Genomic DNA, 24,495 nt, shown 5'->3' on the forward strand with positions numbered 1-24,495 from the left:
TCCGCCGACCGAACTCCAGCAGAACTCCGGTAAGCGAGTTGTCACAAAGAAAAGGGACAACTTATTGTGCAGAACAAAGAAAAAAAACAAAGGAGAATCCGGCAGCCCAAAAAACAAAAACAAAAAAAACAAAATCAAAAAAAACAAAAAAAAAAAATTGGAAAAACGAAAGAAATACCGGTACAGATCCGGAAAAATTCAGACCCTCAGGCCGCCGGCTGGAATAAAGAGACGACCCAACCAAAAAGCAGCCCGATTTTCAAAATAAAACACACAGCCCGTAAAAGGATTCGCCGTCTACGAAGAGAAAGAAAAAAGACCAGCTAGAGTTGCCGGCGCAAAGAAACTCACATGAAACAACGAAAGCCACCACCGGAGTTTTCATGGGATGGTGTCGAAGGACTTTTTTTATTTTAGGGTTTGTTGAATAGATATTTGTGTTATATGCATTCAACATCGAAGTCAAATTCTTGATATGCATTTTGAAGATAATAATATTCGGATTTGTGTTTCAAAGAAGATATGAAGATGAAAGATTAGGTAGGAGAAAAAGATATAGATGGATGTTCAAGAAGAAAGATGAATGTGATGTGATGGTAGGTAGGTAGGAGGAGAGTTTTTATCTAATTACAAAAAAATAATAGAAATATGAGTGGAGTGAGAACTTGAGGTGACTACTCTCTAGCCTCTGTTATACAATACAACTCTGCTACTTTTATTTCTTTAAAACTAAAATGAGAATACAATTACACAATTCATGGTATGCAAACTATGTAAAATATGAGAAGCGTAAACAAGCGATTAGTTGTCAAGCAACTCAGTTCCCGTGATTAGTTACCGAACAACCCGGAATAATCCTTTGAAGTTTCATACCTAGCGTGTGTGGGTCGCAAATGAGAGGATTCGATACGAAAAATTGTCGTTCAAAAAAAAATTGAGTGCTTTTGATTATACATAAAGTAGAAATTAAACGTAGATGTCACTATTTAGTTGAGTGTTTAGAGTTAAAATTGATCCACGTATATAAATATCGACCAACGACTAAGAACAAAGGTTTGGAGCGAAACTTAGGTTCGGGAACGCCATAGGTAAAAGAGGGAATAGAGGGTTTTATGAGTGGTTTTACTCGCTGCAACGCGCGACCATAGCCATTTTGTTCATGTAAATATCCGACGCTACGCATAACGCTATCGAATAATATTAGTTTATGACCCACTACTAAAATCAAAACGTATCCGTAGCAACGCGCAACTGTTGTGTTGTTCGGCAATTGTGTTTTGTATAAATATTAAATCACTCATTTTTTATGTACGGTAACCCTAACGCATTGCAAAGTGGTTTCAAATTCGGTAATTGTCAATTTCGACAAGGCGTACCAAAATCCGCCGCGAAGCGCGGACCACATACCTAGTTATATATTAATTTCAATAAATATATTGACTTTTAATAATTCAACGCAAGATTATAGTCATGTTTTTTACATCGTTTTTGCTAATATGTGTTGTATCTCAGTCACATTGTGCCGTTTTAATTTTGTTTTTTAGTTAAAATAACATAACAATTACTATTATAATTGAAAAAAAAATTTATCAACAAATGAAGGAATCTTCAACTAAACAACCAAACCAATTAAAACAACTCACTGAAAGTAAATTTGCTAGAACCATAACGGAAGACTAGACCTAGCTAACTCTAATCAAACCACTATGGAAGAAAAAATATCTAAGCCGAAACAAAACGAATCGAATCATACGAGGCCATAAACATAAATGGCAAAGATAACTAGAAAGCAGCATCATAAAACATCTACTAATAACCAACTAAAGTCACCAAAAGAACCAAACTAAAATGCCGTATGTAAATGCGTGGGATTATTCTTAAAAATTAACTAGTGGCATGGACCGTGTGTTGCACGATTTATTCCAAATTTTAATATTTTGATACTCATGTTTTAAATGATTGCATAATTGAGTCAGCTAACATTCTTGATGAGGTCTATGATGCAATTAAGATGCATATGAACTGGTTCCATCATTTTAAAATTGTGTTAATAAAATAAATAAATAAAAATTAAAATAATGACATAATAAGATAGTAAATTAGAAAATTTGAAGTTTATTATAAAAAAGGTTATCATATTTGATTACAATATTTAACAATGGTAGAAGGATGATCAAATCAAAATCATCATTCTTACAGTGTAACGAAATGAACTATGCTTGCCACATATTGATTAGTTACATAATAGGGCAGTCTAATAGAATGTTCTACACATGCTAAAGAACATACTACTCATACTTTATCATACTTATACATAGAAATCTAGTGTTAGTCTTCTTAGACTGACCATATAAACATCAAAATACAAAACATAAATAAAATTCTTTTGATACAGTGATGATATAAACGTATAATATTAAAGGTGAAATTAAGCATAAGTCATGTCGTTTCCCTCTCGTGTTATTTTATTTATAGAACTAAGTCAACCGTGAAATAGAAGAGAGCCTACAAACAATTAACAAAATGAACTCAAACAACATCAATACATAAACATCGTGAACCGTATAATATTTAGAAGCTTACTTTAAAAATGGTCCACTAAAGTGAATGATATAAAAGTCACAAAAAGATTCAAATTCTTATAAGTACATCAGTATCGTTTCCCTCTTATGTTATTTTATTCTTAAAATCAAGCCAACATTGAAATCTAAAAGATGTCACAAACTACATAATGAACTAAAACTACATCAATATCTAGATTTTCATGAACTCTATAACATTTAGAAAATTACTTTAGAAATGGTCCAAAAGTGAAATGATATAAAGTCACGAAAAGATTCAAATCCTTAGCTACACCATAAACATCTTACATCTTACAATAAAATGAAAGGAAAATAAAAAATTAGTTCTTCATTTATGGGCTTGAAAAAAATCCAAAGCTAGCAAAATAGTAGTTGCTTGATAAAATGATGATATAATTGAAATGTGTGGTTCATGTGAAATAAAAATGAGATATTTATAGATAGCAACTGCTTCATAAATGTGCAAGGTAATTTTTTGTTAAATGTTTATGAAGGTAATAAAAAGACGTATCATTAGAAAGATGAAAGGACTAAATTTAATGAATTGTTATTATGATATAAAATAATAACAATCAAAGCTATTAATTTATATAATGGTTTTATTTAAGCCATATTTAGAATAACAACTACGATTAAACATAAGTAACCAATGGGCATGCGGGTGTTACTATTATTTAAAGAATGGCTATAATAATGTGTAACTAATGATATTTTTTTAAGCAAACGTGATTAAATTATTTATGGTAATTTCTTATGAACTAGAAAGAGTTCTACCCGCGTTGCAGCGGTTGCATTTGGATACACGTTGCTTGATAGCTGTTTGTAGTATTAGACGATTTTTATGTAAAAATGTCTATGTGTATGTTTACTACTTATTAAATACATACGTAATGTTGTACATTTGAAAATTATGAAAACACAATATTTTGACACCATGATGCATTATAGTGTTTTCTTTAACTCTCTAAAAAAAAAATACCTAATGGCATGCGTGTTGCGGTGGAACATTTCAACGTCTTTTATAAAACTAATATTGAGTGAGAATTGAGAAAAAAAAAATTGCTAACAAAAAGAAAAAAAAATGGCAAGAGGACTCCAAACTAGGTATTTTCTCATACAAACTTATGAACTTACCACTCCACTAGTCATCCACTTGATGTAAAAATATTTCATTAGATTGATAAAAAAATAAAAATACAAACAATTTTTTTTTAATAATTTAGTAAAAGAAAGAAAGTATGAGTTAATTTAAAGAAAGTGGAAAGATAATTTAATTTAAAATTGATAAAGAAAATGGAAATTATAAAATATAGTGTGAAAGCAATCTTAAAACTACAATCTTGAATAAGTAAAACTACAAAATCCTAGGTGCTTATTAGTAAAAATAGAAAGAGTTCAGACCGCGCGTTGCGGCGGTTATATTTGGATATACGTTGTTTGGTACCTGTTTGTAGTATCAAACGATATTTTATGTAAAAAAATGCTCACGTATGTTTACTATTTGTTACATATATACATAATGTTGAGCGAGAACTGAGATAAAAAAGTTGCAAACAAAAAGAAAGAAAAAGGGGCATGAGGACTTAAAAATTCATGATCTTACCACTTGCTCTAGACATCCACTTAATACAATTAGTTGAGTTTGATTATTATATACTATGTATAATGTTTTTTCTTTCATAGAAAAAGAACTCCGTTTCAAATATAGCTAGTTGCGTTTTATTCGTAAAATTATTTCAAGTTTAATGGTGATAACGATGAAGCCTAAATCGCAGCGGAAAAGAAGATAAATCTCGTCATTAATTTGGGTGGATTTTATACAAGAGTTATTATGTTGAATTACGATATTACACTTTAGCCCTCGAAGTTATTATATATGGTAATTTTAACCCTATATATTTACATCTTGCACCCCTTATGTATAACCCACGGAACATAAATTTCCCTTGGCAAAAGCTACATGAACTAAAGAATAAAACGACCAAAAATTTGTTTGATATTAGTATATATGGTAATAATGTAAAAATAAACCACATTTATAGTCATTTATATATAATTTTTTAATTATAGATTGTAGATAGATATAATTCAAGTTTAAACTCATATGATAAGTACTTGCCATTTAATATTTAAGATAAGTTATACTCCATATTGAAATGAAAGGAGTAGGTAACCTTTAAGTCTCCTTGTTTATTAAAGAAAATGAAACGATGGAATTGATTTTCAGTTATTATGAATATCATAGTTATACCAAGGATTCTGAAAGTTTTAGTAAAGGATTAGGCAACTTTTACAATCTCATCGTTTATTAAAGAAAATGAAAGGATTTAATCGATTTTCAGTTATTACCAATATCACAATTATACCAAGGACTATGAAAGTTTTAGTATAACTAATCATAAATAATAAAAAAGTTAGTATGTGAGTGATGAGAGATGCAAATTACAAACTACTCAATATAAATATAAATAGATAAATATAATATAATAATAATAATAAAGCATGAAAAACTACATTAACTCAACCATATTTACTCACGTTGGAGTCAATTTTTAGATAGATATAGATAGATAGATAGATAGATAGATAGATAGATATTTATATTTAATACTCACAAATTAAATTTATATTTATTTGTGTACAAATTACAAATTTTACCACTTATAGAGATTACGAGTTTTATGCATAGAGTCATAGGTAACTAGAACCTTTTTTATGATGAGTTAAACGGATTATTAAGTATTGTTTGTATTTTAAGAATTATTATATGAAGTTTTGAATAAAACTTCTGAATTATTATAATTTTCAATTTTATGTAAATAATGAAAATATTGATTGAAAAAGTAATAAAAAAACTTTTTGCTGCGTGGCAGTAGAGGAGGGGGTTTTACCGCTCATGCCCGGGCCGTGTTTTTTCCTGGTCAGCAGTTAGGGGCGGGTTAGACAACTGCAGGGAAATGAACGCGTGGATGGTTAAGCTGATCCGCTGTTCAAAAAAAAAAGTTGATAAATTTTCAGAAGTTGCAATATAATGACATATTATTATCCTTATATACTACGTAGTAGATAGATTCCATCCCAAATTCTGCCATTCCCTTCCTAAAAAAACCTAAAATGACATTTACCACATCCTTAAAACCAACCTTCCATCACCTTCTTCCTCATTTCTACTTCCAATACAAATCACACAGATCATCATTTTCTCTAAAGCTCCACCAACAACACCTGCTACACAATTTCCTTATACGCTAAATTACTCACTCTCGCACCTCCAGCAGCGACCAGCGACTACCGCTGCTGCCACCAGCAGCGACCGTCTCCGCCACCAGCAGTGACCGCCACCGCCACCACTGTCATCACCACGTGATTAACAGCCGTTTCTTTGCCTCGACTTCTTAAAATCGGGCAACGATTTGAAGTAAAAATTAGTGTTTAATGTTGGGCCACTATGGCCAGGGACGCCATATTGTGGCTTGACGCTTTGCATCATCGTTCCTCTTCTAATTGTTGTACAACCAAATATAGATATAGGTAACTTTCTAACTCTAATTTCTTTTGGCTATTTCAAGTTACGACTTTAAAACCGAGTAATTAGTGTGTATTATGAATGTTTTTGTTGCTTATTTAGTTCATAGTGTTTTGTTACTTCTATTTTGATTCAACATTGTTGATGAGTTTTTTTAATGATGTTTTTTTTTTTTTTTTCATACTCTGGACTTTTCTGCCAAAAAATCCATCTTCGATAACAGCAGTAGAAAATCTATATGGTACGTTGTTATTTTCCATTTTATTGTTAACGTCGAAGCAAACTGACTGAGTGTGGTTTGATGGATTAAAAGGAAATGTTTTTGGTTGGTGTCCACAATGTTTGTAAAAATATATGAATGAGTTTTTTTTAGAATCAAGGATACATTCAAATGATGAATTGATTTTTATGGAGGTTAGTGTATGTGACACCATACCTAAACTACGAAGTTTTGTGCGCAAAAAATTCCACATAATAATTGTAATGGATATCAAAGAAAACATATGAAGTTTCTATGTCCTGGTCAATTTCTGAATTATCAGTTTGAAACTGCAGTAGTACTAAACCAGCTGATTAGTCTGATGTTTTGGTGTCAGGTCTATATTCCCTACTGCATCTTCACAACCGGTATTCAACAATCAGTATTTGACTTACGGTGATCAGATATGTGAGCTAACTGGCTCTTTAGTTACTGCAAATGATCAAACGATGAGTGTTGATGATAATATGCAAACAAATATTGGTAACCCATGTGATTATATTAGTTCATCATCGGTCGCTATGAGTATAGCTGGTGTCCCTAATCTTTAAACAACTGTTAGTGTTCTAATATTTGCACATTATTGTTTATACTTTTATGTTGATTGTATTTATATTGATATTGTCTTTTCGAATTGTACAGATGTTGTTGAAAATGTTTGTGTTAATCGTGTGCCTGATTGCATTGATGTGCCACACCTTGAAGGTATGTTATTTTACTTAGTATTTGACCGTTGTTGCACTTCAATTATTTGAGAAACTGCTTTCTTACCATAGATGTCAAGATGATCATGTGAGATTAGTTTTTAGTCTACATATGACATGTGATTTTTTATTTAGCAGCTAAAAAGGATGGACTGTATATGAGAACTGATCATTACCTAATATATTCAACCGTCACTAACTTTTGAAACTATAACTATACCCTTCGATTATTGTTTATGTCAAGCGTACATCTTAATTGTATTTTATAGTCATCCAGGTTCTCATAGTTGTACATTGTAAGCTATGGTGGGATACTGGGATTACTTTATATCTATTGGATTCTTTTTATTACTAAGTTGGCTCGCCATGGGTAGATGCAATTTGATAAGTACATAATTTTGGAATTCAAATTTATCTAAACTACCATCATTATGGATGGCTGCCTTAAATGTGACACAACCAAATAGTGTTTTTGAATGGTTAAGTCCGTTGCGATCAGCTACAGCCATAATGGTTAATTGATCGGTTTAGGGGTTTTTGTTTTGATCTCTTTTAAGCAGTTTCAGCTCGAACATAAACTATAATATTCATTTTTATGCGTCAGCACTAATTTCCATCTCATTGAATGGAGATCACCAAGGTTCGAGTGTAAGTTTTAGTCATGTGCATGATTAGATCTATAAATGTGTTTTTTACAGTTTAAGGCAGAATATTACAAACCACCACACTTACACATATAAAATCCCTTCTAATTACACCTCATGTTAACAGGAGAAAATGAGAAAAGGAAGCTGAACAATCAAGGAAGAATAAAGAATAAAAAGCCTTGCACACATGACCATAAACTCTTTTGTACCACTACTTGAAGTATCTCAGCTGCATTTTATTATTTTGTATACTAATGTAATTTTCTTATATGCTAATTATAACCCGTATTTTGGTCGTTTTGTTTTTTAAGATTAGGTTCTTTTGTCGTTGGGGCTAAAAATCTTCTTTGTCATTTTGTTCTTTTGTCGTTGGGGCTAAAAATCTTCTTTGTCGTTTTGTTCTTTTGTCGTAGCGTCCTATGAGTTGGCTTGGATGGCTCCTTCTTCTCTTGCTTTCCTCACTGACCAGGGTTCGACCTTTTCTTTCTTTGTGTTATTTTTTTTATTTTGTTCCCTGATTTCTTTTCGAAATTTCCCACCTATAACTTTGCGACTTCTTTTCCCTATTTTGATGTCAAACGCTTCTTCAACTTCAAATCACTTGATTCACTTCAGTACTTATCCAGTTGTTTTTCATCCGTTTCATATCCTTGAACGCTACTCCCAAAACCAGGTACATTTTTTGGTTTTTTATTTTTTGTTTTCTTTTCTTCTGGATTTGTCAATGATATGTGTAGATTAGGTTTTTATTCGTTATTGTATGTTGTCTAGGTTTTCTGATTTGTATATGATAGTTGTTTATGTGTTGAATTCGATTGATACGTTTTCATTGTTGAGTTTCATAGTTAATTAGTTTACATTGACAACTGTTAGTTGTTCTATATTTTGTAGTATCGATTTGTTAGCCATTATTGTCTGTTGTGTTTTGATCTTCTGTTTGATAGTTGTTTCTATGTGGTTTCCGATTCCTATGCTGCTGTTTGTGGTATATATGCTTTGTTCTTTCTATTTGGGTATGGGTATAAAAGAGGATTTAGAATGCCACCTAAGAAAAGGATTAGTAAATATGCGGTGCCCGCTATGCCATTTGTTGCTAATGGTTTAAGTGGTGTTACGCGACCTATTCCTCCGACAAAAAATAAAAGGTTAACTAATCAGTGTTCCGTAAAAGATGGTGGTCACACTGTTCGTGATGATAATTGCTTATCGTCGGATGATTCGTTTCATGCTGTTGGTTTTTATTGATGAATGTTGTATTTAAAAATGTAACTGCAGTTCCTTCTGTCTCATCTACGTCTTCATTCGTGGATCCTGCAACTGCTTCACGAGGTTTGTTCATAGCTATTAGCATCATCACATGCAATTGTCTTTCGACTGTAAAATATATAGATTATGATATTATGCATCTAGATATCTTTAACATCTATGTTTGCATTGTACAGATAACGACAGTGCTACCACAGTCAATCTATTGCAAAATGGAAGACCAACTTGAACTGGTGCCAATATCCGCTCTACGACCACAAGACAGACTAAAGATGATATAGTTTATCGACGTTGGGTAAAAGACAAAAGAGTACAAGACCTTCAGGCTACTGTGTTTTACTCATCGACATTCATGTAAGACAATAAGATGTAAATATGTGGTAAGTAATAAGTAGTAGTTATACTATACTAAGTAGTAGTTGTCATATGTAATAAGCCATAAGCAGTACTTATGTGGTCAGTAGTTATGATAACTCCTAAATTGTACAGTATTTTTATAACATTTTGAGGAGTTATCTTGTTATTTTAGAGTCATTTTAATACCAAAACACGCTAAAATGGGTAAAAATGGGAAATAGGTAATTCTGATATTTTAAACGTTTAAGTTATGTGCAAAACAAGAACAAAAACAGCGAAAAATAAAGAAATGCGAGATGAAGCCGCCGGCCTAAGGGCTACAAAGCCGCCGGCTTCCACATGAATTCCAGAATGTTCCAGTTTTGTTCGTAAAATATGCTAAACTTGGAGCCAAAGAAAAAGTACAGTAAAGCCGCCGGCTTCACCCTGAAGCCGCCGGCATTGAAGACACGGTTTCTCGACTTGCTGATCAAGTTTAAGTAAATAAGGAAACAAAATCAAAAAGATTTGCCGGATAAGTAAAGCAGCCGGCTTGGCAGCAAGCTGCCGGCTTAATGAAGGCGGTTACACGTTTTTGGCTTAAAGATCACGTTTTGTTTGGAGAAAAAGTCATCGACCCAGGGAAGCCGCCGGCTTGGTTAGCCGTCTTAAAATATTATAAATAGAGGCCTTAGGTCAGAGTCTTTATCATCCAGTTCATTTTTTTATATTATTCAAAATTCAAGAACGAATTAGTTAGTCCTTATCTCCTTTCAACATTCAAGTTCATTATTTTATCTTTTGGCTTTCAATCTCTTCTATGTCGGTATGACTCTTTACTTTATTTCTTGTCTTTTAATTGCTTTTACTTTAGTTATAGGCTAATAGCCTTACATATACTTGAATCATGTAGCACTTTGTGATCAATTGCCTGAACTATTAAACTGTATGAAAGAAAACAGAAATCCGGAAGTGGAACATGAAGCCGCCGGCTTCATGAACCAAAGCCACCGGCTTCATCCAGATTGTTTAGAATTCGTATGTTATTTATACTCAGATCAAACTAAAAAGTATTCGGCGGAATTATTCAGAAACCTCAACGAAGCCTCCGGCTTCGTTGCCAAAGCCGCAGGCTTTATATGATGTAAACAGAATTTATATTTTGACAGAATCTGTGGAACTCTTGTTATGTTTTATGTCTGATAAATGCCACCGTTAAATTAATCTGATTTACGTAAATCAATTGTTAGGTTTTAATTAACTAGAACATCACTATGTTTAAAACTTGATAAAACTTAAATTATAATCGGATTGATTTAGTTGTGAGGATTATAGCTAGTAACTATAATTAGGGTTTGATTAATCACATTAAATCCACTATCAGGTCTGATTACAAGCAGGAAATTCAGTCATCTATTTTAGGGTTAACCTGATCAATTAATCTTAGGTATTCCTAGGTCGATCATCAATCTGAGTTCGATCTTAATTTAAAAAAGGCAATTGTGAACAATGTGTGAAAGATTCAAGCATGTGTTTTATTTATCATTGTTTATTTCTTTTAAAGTTATTTATTTGCAATTTATTTGTTTATTGTCATTTAAAGTTTCAAACAACTCAAAATCTATATTCTCAAATCCACTCGTTCTCTTGGGACGAACCTTAACTTACAAAATACTAAACTACATCTGATCGGGTTTTGTTGCTCGTTAGGGTGTTAAAAGTAAATCGTAAATTAAGACATTATAAATATAAAAGTAGGTTAAAAAGGCACGCATTATTGCACACACTTTTTACACATCAACTTTTTGGCGCCGCTGCCGGGGATCGCGGTGGAATCAAAAGAATAAACAGATTTAAGCACCTATATACGAGTGGTGACTGTCTTCCTTTAGGGAAAGGTTGCCGGGCTTCCGATATAAAGGGCTCTGCCAGAACCTAGATGCTGACGGCCATTTGTTGGTGAATAACATAAAATACTTAAAGCACGTAAAACACTTAGAATACACAATGAATGATTTAAAACTCTCTATGGAAGATCACTTAAGCGCCTCAAGACAAATTCATGGAACCGCTATAATTCCACCAACTATTAAAACTAGTTTCACTATTGAAAAACAAATATTAGATCTAATTAAAGAAGAATGTCCTTTTAATGGAACTATTGAAGAAGATGCTTATCAACATCTCCGTAACTTTACTAGTATGTGTACGCTTTTTAAATATAATCAAATAGAGGATGAACACATTTATCTTATCCTTTTTCCTTGGACACTCAAGGGAGAAGCTAAAGATTGGTTTAATCAACTTGCTGAAAGAAAATTGCAACATGGGATCAAATGGTTGAAATTTTTTTAAAAAGATTCTTCCCACCTTCCAAAATGATAAGATTACAAAACGAAATAAATCAATTTAAACAAGAACCTCAAGAAACTTTATATGATGTTTGGACTTGATATGAAAAATTTATAAAGTCATGTCCTCAACATGGATTAAATGATGTTCAACGATTAATGCAATTCTACAAGAACATTACTATAGTCACTAGAAAAGAAATAGACACCGCCGCTGGAGGTGCAGCCCTTTCTAAAACTCCCGAGGGTCTACAACAATTAATTTCCGATCTAGCTGTTCAAACATATGACTGGTATCAGTTGAATATAAATCAACAAGAACTTAAAATTGAAGCTAGACACGAGATAATCTCATTACAGGAAAAGATAGAGGTTCTGGAAAAGGAATTAAAAGAATTAAAGGAAAGACCTATGATAGAGAATGTCTGCCAGTTAACACAAGAAGAAACATTAAGTAAAGGATTAGCAGATATAATGAGAGGATATATTTATAACCAAACTGAGCTAATAATCATCAAAATTTGATATTAAATTTAGAAAAGGATCTAGGAACCTTGTTTAAGCAATTAGCTGTTAGGGAAACTGGAACACTACCATCTAACACCTTAGAAAATCCAAGAGGAAATTTAGAAGTACAAGCTATAACTACGAGAAGTGGTAAAACAACACAAGACCCTGTCACACCTAGACCTAGTCAAGAGGAACCACTTAATGAGGCTAGTACTACAAAAAGTAATGATGAAACTCCTTTGAAGACAGATGTACCTTTTAAGATTGACAAACCTTTGGAACCCGTTCCATACCCTCAACAATTAAGGAAGGCCAAACAACAGAAACGTATATAGAATTTCGCTAATATGTTTAACAACATAAATGTTAACATTCCTTTAATAGACTTATTGAGAGAAAATCCACATTATGGAAAATATTTAAAAACCCTGTTGTCTAACAAAGGAAAAGATGCTGAAAATTCTTCTAAGTTTATTATCAAAGAATGTAAAGCCATTTTTCAAAAACTTGATGTACTTGAAAAACTAAGCGATGTAGGAAGTATTACTGTCCCATGCTCATTTAATGATTCTAGAGTGTATCAAGCATTAGCGGATACCGGCGCCAGTATAAATTTAATGCCTTATTCATTATATAAAAGACTAGGTCTAGGAGAATTAACTCCCACTAGAATATCTATTTGCTTGGTCGATAGTTCTTTTAATTACCCAATGGGGATAGCCGAAAATATACAGGTGAAAATTAATAAATTTACTTTTCCCGCTGACTTTGTTGTCCTAGAAATGAAAGAAAATGATAAAATCCCGATAATATTAGGACGACCATTTTTAAGAACTGCTGCTTTTGAATTTCAAATGCAGACTAAGACATATAGTCTAGGGGTAGGAGATGATAGAATTACTTTGAATAATAATCTTGAATTAGATATCTCTTGTCCAACGATAAAATATATAGAAACTTGTATTGAAGAAGAAGTCAATGAATTTCTATCAACTAAGATAGATGAATTTGTGTGTGAAATAAAAGAGGAGAATCTTGATGACGAATTTGAAAAATTAATGAAGGATGATTTTGAAGAAGAATATGAACCTATAACTGATGAACTAAGAATAAAACATTCACTGGAAGTACCGCCAAAATTAGAACTTACAGAATTGCCTTCTCACTTAGAATATGTTTTTCTAAAAGATAATTCCGAACTTCCTATTATTATATCTTCCGAATTATCTGCAAATCAGAAAGAGCAACTCTTGGAAATGTTAAAGAAACGTAGGAAGGCCTTCTCTTGGAAAACCTCCGATATTCCGGGAATTGACCCCACCTTCTGTACTCATAAAATTTTATTAGAAGAAAACGCAAAACCTGTAATTCAAAGACAAAGACGTTTAAATCCTAATATGGCTGAAGTAGTAAAAAAGGAAGTTTTAAAATTATTAGACGCAGGAATGATTTATCCGATATCCGATAGCCAGTGGGTTAGTCCAGTACAGTGTGTCCCTAAAAAGGGAGGAACTACTGTTGTCCAAAACGAAAATAATGAATTAGTTCCCACTCGAACCGTCACCGGTTGGCGAGTTTGTATAGAATACCGTAAATTAAATGAAGCCACTTGAAAAGATCATTTTCCGCTTCCATTTTTCGATCAAATGATTGAGCGATTAGCTGGAAAGGAATACTATTGTTTCTTAGATGGTTTCTCTGGATACTTTCAAATCCCAATAGATCCTAAGGATCAAGAGAAAACCACTTTCACTTGCCCTTTTGGTACTTTCGCCTATCGAAGAATGCCTTTTGGGTTATGCAATGCCCCTGGCACTTTCCAAAGATGTATGACAGCTATCTTTCACGACATGGTAGAAGATTTCATGGAAGTCTATATGGATGATTTCTCTGTCTTTAGAACATCATTCGACTCTTGTCTATCTAATCTTGATAAAATGCTTGTTCGTTGTGAAAAAAACAAACGTCGTTCTTAATTGGGAAAAATGTCATTTTATGGTAAAAGAAGGCATTGTCCTTGGCCATAAAATTTCTAATAAAGGAATTGAGGTTGATAAAGCAAAAATCAATGTTATTTCCAATCTTTCTGAACCTACTAATGTAAAAGCAATTCGGAGGTTTCTAGGACATGCTGGATTTTATAGACGTTTTATTCAAGATTTCTCAAAAATTGTCCGTCCATTAACTAAACTCCTAGAGAAGGACGCACCTTTTGAATTTTACGAAGACTGTAAGAAAGCGTTCTCTATTCTAAAAGAAAAACTTACCAACACACCTATTATAGTATCACCTGATTGGTCGAAACCTTTTGAACTTATGTGTGATGCTAGCGACTACGCTATAGGAGCTGTTTTAGGGCAACGAAAAGAAAAACACTTTCACCCAATTTATTATACTAGTAAAACATTAGCAGGAGCTCAGTTAAATTATACAACCACTGAAAAAGAATTGTTAGCTATAGTCTTGGCACTAGATAAATTTCGTTCGTATTTGATAATGAATAAAGTAACAGTTTACACCGATCATTCGGAACTTAAATATCTCTTAACTAAACCTGATGCTAAAGCTCGACTCTTACGATGAGTTTTACTCCTCCAAGAATTTGATATGCAAGTTATTGATAAAAAAGAGCTGAAAATCTGGCAGCAGATCATCTGTCACGTTTACAGAATCCTAATCTAGACGATTCCATCGAAATTAGAGACACATTCCCTGATGAATGTCTCATGATGATCTCTGATGAGTCATATCCATGGTTTGCTGACTTCGCGAAATATTTAGCTGCAAAAGAATTAAGGAAAGATTTTACATATCAACAAAGAAAAAAATTCTTCGCTGACCTTAAACATTATTTTTGGGAAAGTCCTTACTTATTTAAAGAAGGACCCGACCAAATCATTCGACGTTGCGTACATGGTAAAGAAGCAAATGAGATCCTAATATAATGCCATTGTAGTGCACCTGGAGGACATTTTGGTCCAAATTACACGGCTCGCAAAGTATTAGATTCTGGATTTTATAGGCCTACCATATTTCAAGATGCACATAAATTACTTCGGTCATGTGATGCATGCCAACGAGGAGGAAATCTCTCAAAGCGCGATGAGATGCCCCGCCAAAATATTCAAGTATGTGAAATATTTGATGTGTGGGGTATTGATTTTATGGGACTATTTCCTTCTTCCGAAAGAAAACAATACATTCTTGTAGCAGTTGACTATGTTTCTAAATGGGCTGAAGCAAAAGCTCTTCCTATTAATGACTCACGAGTAGTAGTTGACTTTCTTAAAAAATTATTTTGTCGATTTGGCTTTCCTAAAGCTTTAATTAGTGACCGTGGAACCCATTTCACTAATCAACTACTTGAAAGAGTTCTTAAAAGATATGGTGTTAACCATCATTTTTCTACAGCTTATCACCCTCAAACGAGTGGTCAGGTTGAAAATACTAATCGAGGATTGAAAAGAATACTCGAACGAACAGTTGAAAATAATCCAAAACTTTGGTCTCGAAAATTAGATGATGCATTATAGGCTTTCCGAACTGCTTACAAAACTCCTATAGGAACTACTCCTTTTAAATTGGTTTATGGAAAAGCTTGTCATCTACCCGTTGAAATTGAACACCGTGCATATTGGGCTTTAAAACAATGCAACTTAGATCCTAAAGAGTCGGAAAAACATAGATTAATTCAACTAAACCAGCTTGATGAACTTAGACTTTCGGCTTATGAAAACTCAATAACTTATAAAGAGAAAACAAAAAAAATGGCATGATGCACGAATTAAAAATATTAAATTATTTCAACTAGGGGATAAAGTTTTAATTTTCCAATCAAAATATAAATTTTCTCCTGGAAAGTTAAAATCTAGATGGATAGGTCTTTTCATAGTTAAACAATCTTTCTCCACTGGATATGTTGAATTATATAATAAAAAGGGTGAAACATTTAGAATAAATGGTCATAGACTGAAGATCTACTTTGAAAAAGATACATTACTTGGAGGGGAAGTAATTTCCCTTAGCCCAATTAAAACTTAAATTTTATGACTATAAGTACTTGATAATGCTAAAAACGAACATATATTTCATAGCATTATTCCTCAAGAAAGACAAGCTTTTAGTTGCAATTGTTCTATTTAAAAGTGATATTCGTTTAAATAATAAAAGGTGAAGACAAAAGACAGATTCGACGAATTGAAGACGTAAACGACCAAAAAGCTCAAAAGTACAAAAGACAATCAAAGAGGTTCCAATTATTGATAAGAAACGTCTCGAAATTACAAGAGTACAAGATTCAAAACGCAAAGTACAAAATATAAAATTGTACGCAAGGACGTTCGAAAATCCGGAACCGGGACCAGAGTCAACTCTCAACGCTCGACGCAACGGACTAAAAATTACAAGTTAACTATGTATATAAATATAATATAATATATAATTAATTATATTAATTATATATATATTATAAACCGTCGGCAAGAAAGACTCCAAAAGGGACTGAGCTGTAATTTCAAACTCCGCGACTCGCGGAGTTTGAAGGCAAAAATGCCGCGAGTCGCGGAGCCCCAAAAGTCGAAAATCCCTATAAAAGCAAACGAATTCTGATCGCAAAAATCACCAAAAATCCATCCATCTCTCTATCTATATCGTATATATTTATATTTATATTTTAATTTTAATTTTAATTTTAATCCTAATAATAAGGGTATGTTAGCGAATGTTATAAGGGTGTAAGTCGAAATTCTGTCCGTGTAACGCTACGCTATTTTTAATCATTGTAAGTTATGTTCAACCTTTTTATATTAATGTCTCGTAGCTAAGTTATTATTATGCTTATTTAATCCGAAGTAATCATGATGTTGGGCTAATTACTAAAATTGGGTAATTGGGCTTTGTACCATAATTGGGGTTTGGACAAAAGAACGACACTTGTGGAAATTAGACTATGGGCTATTAATGGGTTTTATATTAACTAAACAATACCTTGTTAATTTAATATACAAACTTATAATTTGACGTATTTATATATAACCACATACGCTTGACTGGGTACGGTGGGCGAGATATCTATAAATACCAATAATTATTCATTTTACCGGATACGGAACTGGATTAATAGTTAATAAACTTGTTGAAACAGGGGTGAATTACATTCAAGGGTAATTGGTGTAATTGTTAACAAAGTAGTAAAACCTTGGTTTACACGCAGTCGATAACCTGGTGTATTCATTAAACAAAGTATTAAAACCTTGTTACAATTTGAATCCCCAATTAGTTGGAATATTTGACTTCGGGAATAAGAATAATTTGACGAAGGCTTTCGCTCTTTATATTTATGACTGATGGACTATTATGGACAAATCCGTATGGACATATTAAATAATCCAGGACAAAGGACAATTAACCCATGGGCATAAAACTAAAATCAACACGTCAAACATCATGATTACGGAAGTTTAAATAAGCATAATTCTTTTATTTCATATTTAATTTCCTTTATTTTATATTTAATTGCACTTCTAATTATCGCATTTTTATTGTTATTGTATTTAATTGCACTTTTAATTATCGTACTTTTTAATTATCGCAAGTTTATTTTATCGCACTTTTATTATTCGCAATTTCATTATCGTTATTTACTTTATGCTTTAATTTAAGTTTTGTATTTATTTTTAATATTTTACATTTGGTTTTAACTGCGACTAAAGTTTTAAAATCGACAAACCGGTCATTAAATGGTAAAAACCCCCCTTTATAATAATAACATTACTTATATATATATATATATATATATATATATATATATATATATATATATATATATATATATATATATATATATTTGTATTTTTATAAAAGTAAACTAATATAGCGTTAAGCTTTGTTTAAAAAGATTCCCTGTGGAACGAACCGGACTTACTAAAAACTACACTACTGTACGATTAGGTACACTGCCTATAAGTGTTGTAGCAAGGTTTAAGTATATCCATTCTCTAAATAAATAAATATCTTGTGTAAAAATGTATCGTATTTAATAGTATTTCCTTGTAAAAATATAAGCTATTTTATATACTACTCTGCTAAAACATCAAGTATTTTTGGCGCCGCTGCCGGGGAATCTCTTAAAAGCCGGAAGCGCAACGCTACATAAAAAAAAAAATTTATGTATTTTTAAGATTTTGTTAAATATTTAAGTTTTATAAAGTTTCTTTATTTTTATATAAGTTTTATTTAAGTATTTTGTTTTTATTTAAAAACATATAAAAAATATATATATAAATCTAGTTTTAAGATTTTTATTTATAAAATTATAAAGTAATTCTATTTTTATTTAAGTTTTAAATATAAGTTTTTATTATACACATATTTTTTTTATATAAACAGAAAAAATTAAAAACAGAAAATAAAAAAAGAAAAAAAAACGCGTAAATTTTAAACTGTTTCAGAGTTGAATTTCTGAACCCCGCGACTCGCGGGGTTTGATGCCTTGAATACCGCAACTCGCGGAGGGTACCTGACACACGACAGAACCCTAATTCTGCATTAATTACGGGTAATTATTAATTATTATTATTATTTAACCCTAATTATTATTATTATTATTATTAGTTTTATTATTAATTTTACTTTTTATTTAATTTATGTATTTAGTATTAATTAGTTTAATTAATTTGTAAAATTAATAGTTTTAATAAATAAATAATATAAAAATAATATTTTTATAAAAATTGTAATTTTTACAACTTTTTGTATATTTTTATATTTTGTCCCTTTTTAATTGTTTTAGCGTAATATTTGTATTTTTAGCTCATATTTAGTTTTAAACTTAGATTTTGCCATAGTTATTTTTACTCCTAGATTTTTAGTCTTTGCCGTAGAATTCCTTAAGTGCTTTTTCTTTAGACTAAGATTTAGGTACTTTAGAATTTTGCGACGCCTTTTTAAGTTTTAGTTTCTTTTTAAGTTATTTCCATTTGGGATATAGTTTTACTTGTAAGCTTTAATATTTTTAGACGACTTTTACCTATGTATCAATTATCATTCCAATTAGTAATCTCAATTTGCGATTATAATTTTAAGTTAGTTGTAGTAATAAGGTTAGGTTAGTCAAGTATTTTTAAGTTTTATAAGTTTCTTTTATTTTTCCGTCACCTTTTATTTTTCAACCATTTTTCTTTTTCAATCTTTTTCCGATGAACTCTTTTTCTTTCTTATTTCTCGCTATTCTAGTTTTTAGGACATAAATTTTTATTCTACTTCTTATCTAAATTTCTTAAAATTACGAAAATTTATTTTAAGTGGTTAAATTGATAGACATAAAAATTTTCTGGTTCGTAGTAATAGTTGGATTTGTACGTGGACCGGGTTATTGGAGCCAAACAGTCCTCAATTATATTGAGACCAAACGAATCCTGCCCCTCTGCTGCATCTTTTGGCTATTCGAAACGTGGGCAAAATCAGAAAAGTCTATTGATTGGATAACTTATTATAATTTTTCTTTCCTTTTAAAAAAAAAAACTAATAGGATATTCAGTGAATGCACCGAGCAAGACGTTCACCACCTTTTGTACGTTCACCACCTGTAACTAGATCAAGACATTTAGCAAATATTACTGCCGTTGATTTTTCTTTAGAATCGTCATCCAGTCGACCAAGTACTTCAGTTCAAATTTCCGATAATCCATTTTTTGAACCCGACCTCACAATTGAGAATCCGGAGAATATTCAGGAACGATTCGTAGATCCTGAACCACTAAACTTTCCTCCGGAACCACCAATCTTTCAAACAGAGATTGTTGAGGAACGAACCATTAAATCAGAATCCTCTAGTGATTCCGATTCAACAAATTCAATTATGAAGAATCTGGAACCTTTAAGTATGGAAGACCGAATGAGAGCTAAACGCACTGGCCAAGGTCACGCAATTACTCATCCAGACATTAATGCGCCAGATTATGAAATCAAAGGACAAATTCTACACATGGTGACAAATCAATGCCAATTTAGTGGTGCGCCGAAGGAAGATCCAAATGAACATTTACGTACCTTTAATAGGATCTGCACACTATTTAAAATAAGAGAAGTGGAGGATGAACAGATATATCTCATGTTATTTCCCTGGACTTTAAAGGGAGAAGCCAAAGATTGGTTGGAATCGTTACCTGAAGGGGCGATCGATACATGGGACGTTTTAGTTGAAAAATTTCTTAAACAATTCTTTCTGGCATCTAAAGCCGTAAGACTTCAAGCAGAAATTGTTACGTTCACACAGAAACCGAATGAAACTCTATATGAGGCGTGGACTAGATATGGAAAGTTATTAAGAGGATGTCCGCAACATGGTTTAGACACCTGTCAAATAGTACAAATATTCTACCAAGGATGCGACATCACTACAAGAAAAGACATAGATATAGCAGCTGGTGGTTCTATTATGAAGAAAACCGAAACTGATGCTTACAAAATTATTGATAACACTGCTTCCCACTCACATGAGTGGCACCAAGAAAAAGATATCGTTAGATCATCTAAAGCAGCTAGAGCCGATTCTAGCCATGACTTAGATTCCATTTCCGCAAAGATAGATGCTGTGGAAAGACGAATGGAAAAGATGACTAAAGATATTCACTCAATACGAATTAGTTGTGAGCAGTGTGGAGGACCACATTTGACAAAAGATTGTCTCAGTATTGAATTAACAATGGAACAAAGAGAGAATATTTCATACATAAACTAAAGGCCTGGAAATAATTATCAGAATAGTTATCAACCGCCAAGACCAATTTACAATCAAAACCAGAATTATAACCGAAATATTCCATACAACAACCAACAAGGTCCTAGCAATCAACAAGTATCCAATAATACTTACAATCAGCAAAGACCTAATTTTCAAAACAAGCCACCACAACAAACCGATGATAAAAGGCCGAATTTAGAAGATATGATGACGAAGCTAGTTGAAACTCAAACGCAGTTTTTCACATCTCAGAAACAAATCAATGAACAAAATGCTCAAGCATTTAGAAATCAACAAGCTTCTATTCAAAATCTGGAACAAGAAGTAAGTAACCTAGCAAGGTTAATAGGTGAAAGAAAACCGGGAAGTTTACCTAGTGATACAAATGCTAACCTCCGGAATGAAACAGCTAAAGCTATTACCACAAGAAGTGGTACAACGCTTAAACCACCGGTAATACCTGTAACTTCTGATGAAGCTATTCCTACTCCACAAGAACCACAACCAGATCAAGATAAGGAAAAAGAACCGGTAGTTGAAAAGGTTAATGAAGATAACACAGTTAAGGCTAAACCTTATGTTAAACCATACCAACCACCACTTCCTTACCCGAGTAAAATGAAGAAAGAGAAACTTGAAGCCGAGCAATCCAAATTCTTGGATATGTTTAAACAGATAAATGTAAATCTTTCTTTCATTGATGTGATTTCAGGAATGCTTAGATATGCTAAATTCTTGAAAGATCTAATCTCAAATAGAAAGAAAATGGAAGAACTCTCGGCTGTTACTATAAATGCTAATTGTTCAGCAGTGCTGTTGAATAAGATACCAGAAAAATTATCTGATCCAGGAAGTTTTACAATTCCATGTTTTCTGGGTAGTCTTAGTTCAATAGAAGCATTGGCAGACTTAGGTGCTAGTATAAATCTAATGCCATATTCACTATACGCTAAACTAGACATTGGAGAATTGAAACCAACCAGAATAAGCATACAACTAGCCGATAGATCAATAAAATATCCTAGAGGGATAATGGAGAACATGCTAGTTAAAGTTGGTACTTTAGTATTTCCAGTAGATTTTGTTGTTTTGGACATGGAAGAAGATTCTCAAGTTCCTCTCATATTAGGAAGACCATTCTTAAACACGGCTAAAGCAATGATAGACGTGTTCGGTAAGAAACTGACCCTAAGTATAGAGGATGAGAGTGTTACCTTTTCAGTTGATAGAGCAATGCAACAACCGCAATCTGCAGATGATACATGTTATTATATTCAAACTATAGATGCACATGCAGAATTGTTAGAAGAATTTCCAGAATTACAAGGAACAGGAGAATGTTCTTTAGGAGAAGGTAATGAACCAATTGATGAAGCTGAAATGTTAGCTACACTTATAGCTAATGGATATGAACCAACAACAGAAGAAATTCAAATGCTAAAAGAAGAAGACAGATATCGATATAAATCATCGATAGAAGAACCTCCGAAATTAGAGTTAAAGCCACTTCCAAACCATTTGGAATACGCTTATTTACATGGTGAATCTGAATTACCTGTAATAATATCGTCTTCTCTTACTGAAAATGAGAAATCACAACTCATTTCTGTGTTGAAAGCTCATAAACCAGCCATTGCATGGAAGATTCATGATATTAAAGGAATAAGTCCTTCGTATTGCACACATAAAATCCTTATGGAAGAAGGTCATAAAACGTATGTGCAACGCCAACGAAGACTAAATCCTAATATGCAAGATGTAGTTAAGAAAGAGATTATTAAACTGCTAGACGCAGGTCTAATTTATCCAATCTCTGATAGTCCATGGGTAAGCCCAGTTCAATGCGTGCCTAAGAAGGGTGGCATGACTGTCATTACAAATGAGAAAAATGAGCTTATTCCTACTAGGACTGTAACTGGATGGCGTGTGTGTATTTATTATAGAAAATTAAATGACGCCACCAGAAAAGATCACTTTCCCTTACCTTTCATTGATCAAATGTTGAAAAGATTAGCCGGAAATAGTTACTATTGTTTCCTAGATGGATTTTCCGGATATTTTCAAATTCCAATAGCACCCGAAGATCAAGAGAAAACCACATTCACATGCCTTTATGGTACTTTTGCTTACAAACGCATGCCATTTGGACTTTGTAACGCCCCTGCAACCTTTCAAAGGTGTATGATGGCGATTTTTCACGACATGATAGAAGAATGCATGGAAGTATTCATGGATGACTTTTCAGTCTTCGGTGATACATTTAAATCATGTCTAGTTAATCTGGAACGAATGCTAATTAGATGCGAACAATCAAATGTAGTTCTTAATTGGGAGAAATGCCATTTCATGGTTAAAGAAGGCATCGTTCTTGGACATAAAATTTCAAAAGAATGAATTGAAGTGGATAGAACTAAAGTAGATGTAATTGCTAAACTTCCACATCCCACCAATGTTAGAGGAGTTAGGAGTTTTCTAGGGCATGCCGGTTTTTACCGACGTTTCATAAAAGATTTTTCTAAAATTGCCACTCCTATGAATAAACTCCTAGAAAAGGATGCTTCATTCATCTTTTCAGATGAGTGTATCAAATCTTTTAATATTCTTAAAGAGAAACTCACTAATGCACCGATCATGATAACACCAAATTGGAATCTACCATTTGAACTAATGTGCGATGCGAGTGATTTTGCAATGGGAGCCGTTTTAGGACAAAGGATTGAAAAATGATTTCAACCTATATATTATGCTAGTAAGACGTTACAAGGAGCACAAATGAACTATACAACTACTGAAAAAGAACTCCTTGCTATTGTCTTTGCTTTTGACAAATTTCGATCATATCTCGTTCTAGCAAAAACGGTGGTCTATACCGACCATTCTGCTCTTAGATACCTATTTTCAAAACAAGATGCTAAACCAAGATTAATTCGTTGGATCTTACTCTTACAAGAGTTTGATATTGAAATCCGAGATAAAAGAGGAGCATAAAATCTCGCCGCTGATCATCTTTCTCGTCTTGAAAATCCTGAGTTAGAAGTTCTAAATGAATCGGCCATACAAGACAACTTTCCTGATGAATATCTATTGAAGATAGATTATAATGAAATCCCATGGTTTGCAGACTATGCAAACTACTTAGTTTGTGGATTCCTTGAGAAAGGATTATCGTACCAAAACCGAAAGAAATTCTTCAGTGATATAAAACACTATTTTTGGGAAGATCCACATCTGTTTAAAAGTTGGCCCGATGGAATAATACGCCGATGTGTATTTGGAGATGAAGCTAGTAAAATATTAAACCATTGTCACACAGGACCAACAGGAGGGCATTATGGGCCTCAACTAACAGCAAGAAAAGTTTATGAAGCTGGATTCTATTGGCCTACAATTTACAAAGACGCACACCTACTTTGCAAATCCTGTGATGCTTGTCAAAGGGCCGGAAAAATAAGTCAACGTGATGAAATGCCACAAAATGTCATCCAAGTATGTGACGTATTTGACATTTGGGGTATTGACTTTATGGGTCCATTTCCAAAATCTCATAATAATCTATATATACTCGTAGCCA

At 32.6% G+C, this 24,495-nt stretch overlaps 1 long non-coding RNA gene across 1 annotated transcript in view; it reads left to right on the top strand.

The window, feature by feature from the left end:
• Nucleotides 1-7,029: 7,029 nt before the first annotated feature.
• The window catches only part of LOC139867475 (uncharacterized), a 144,611-nt gene continuing 127,145 nt past the window's right edge, over nucleotides 7,030-24,495 (top strand). Inside the window, exons 1-3 of the long non-coding RNA XR_011765850.1 lie at nucleotides 7,030-8,391; nucleotides 8,994-9,047; nucleotides 9,161-9,562. This is a non-coding gene — a long non-coding RNA (uncharacterized lncRNA). The remainder of the gene's footprint in view (nucleotides 8,392-8,993; nucleotides 9,048-9,160; nucleotides 9,563-24,495) is intronic.

Source organism: Rutidosis leptorrhynchoides, chromosome 1 (genome assembly GCF_046630445.1).
Source record: "Rutidosis leptorrhynchoides isolate AG116_Rl617_1_P2 chromosome 1, CSIRO_AGI_Rlap_v1, whole genome shotgun sequence".
Lineage (NCBI taxonomy): Eukaryota > Viridiplantae > Streptophyta > Magnoliopsida > Asterales > Asteraceae > Rutidosis > Rutidosis leptorrhynchoides.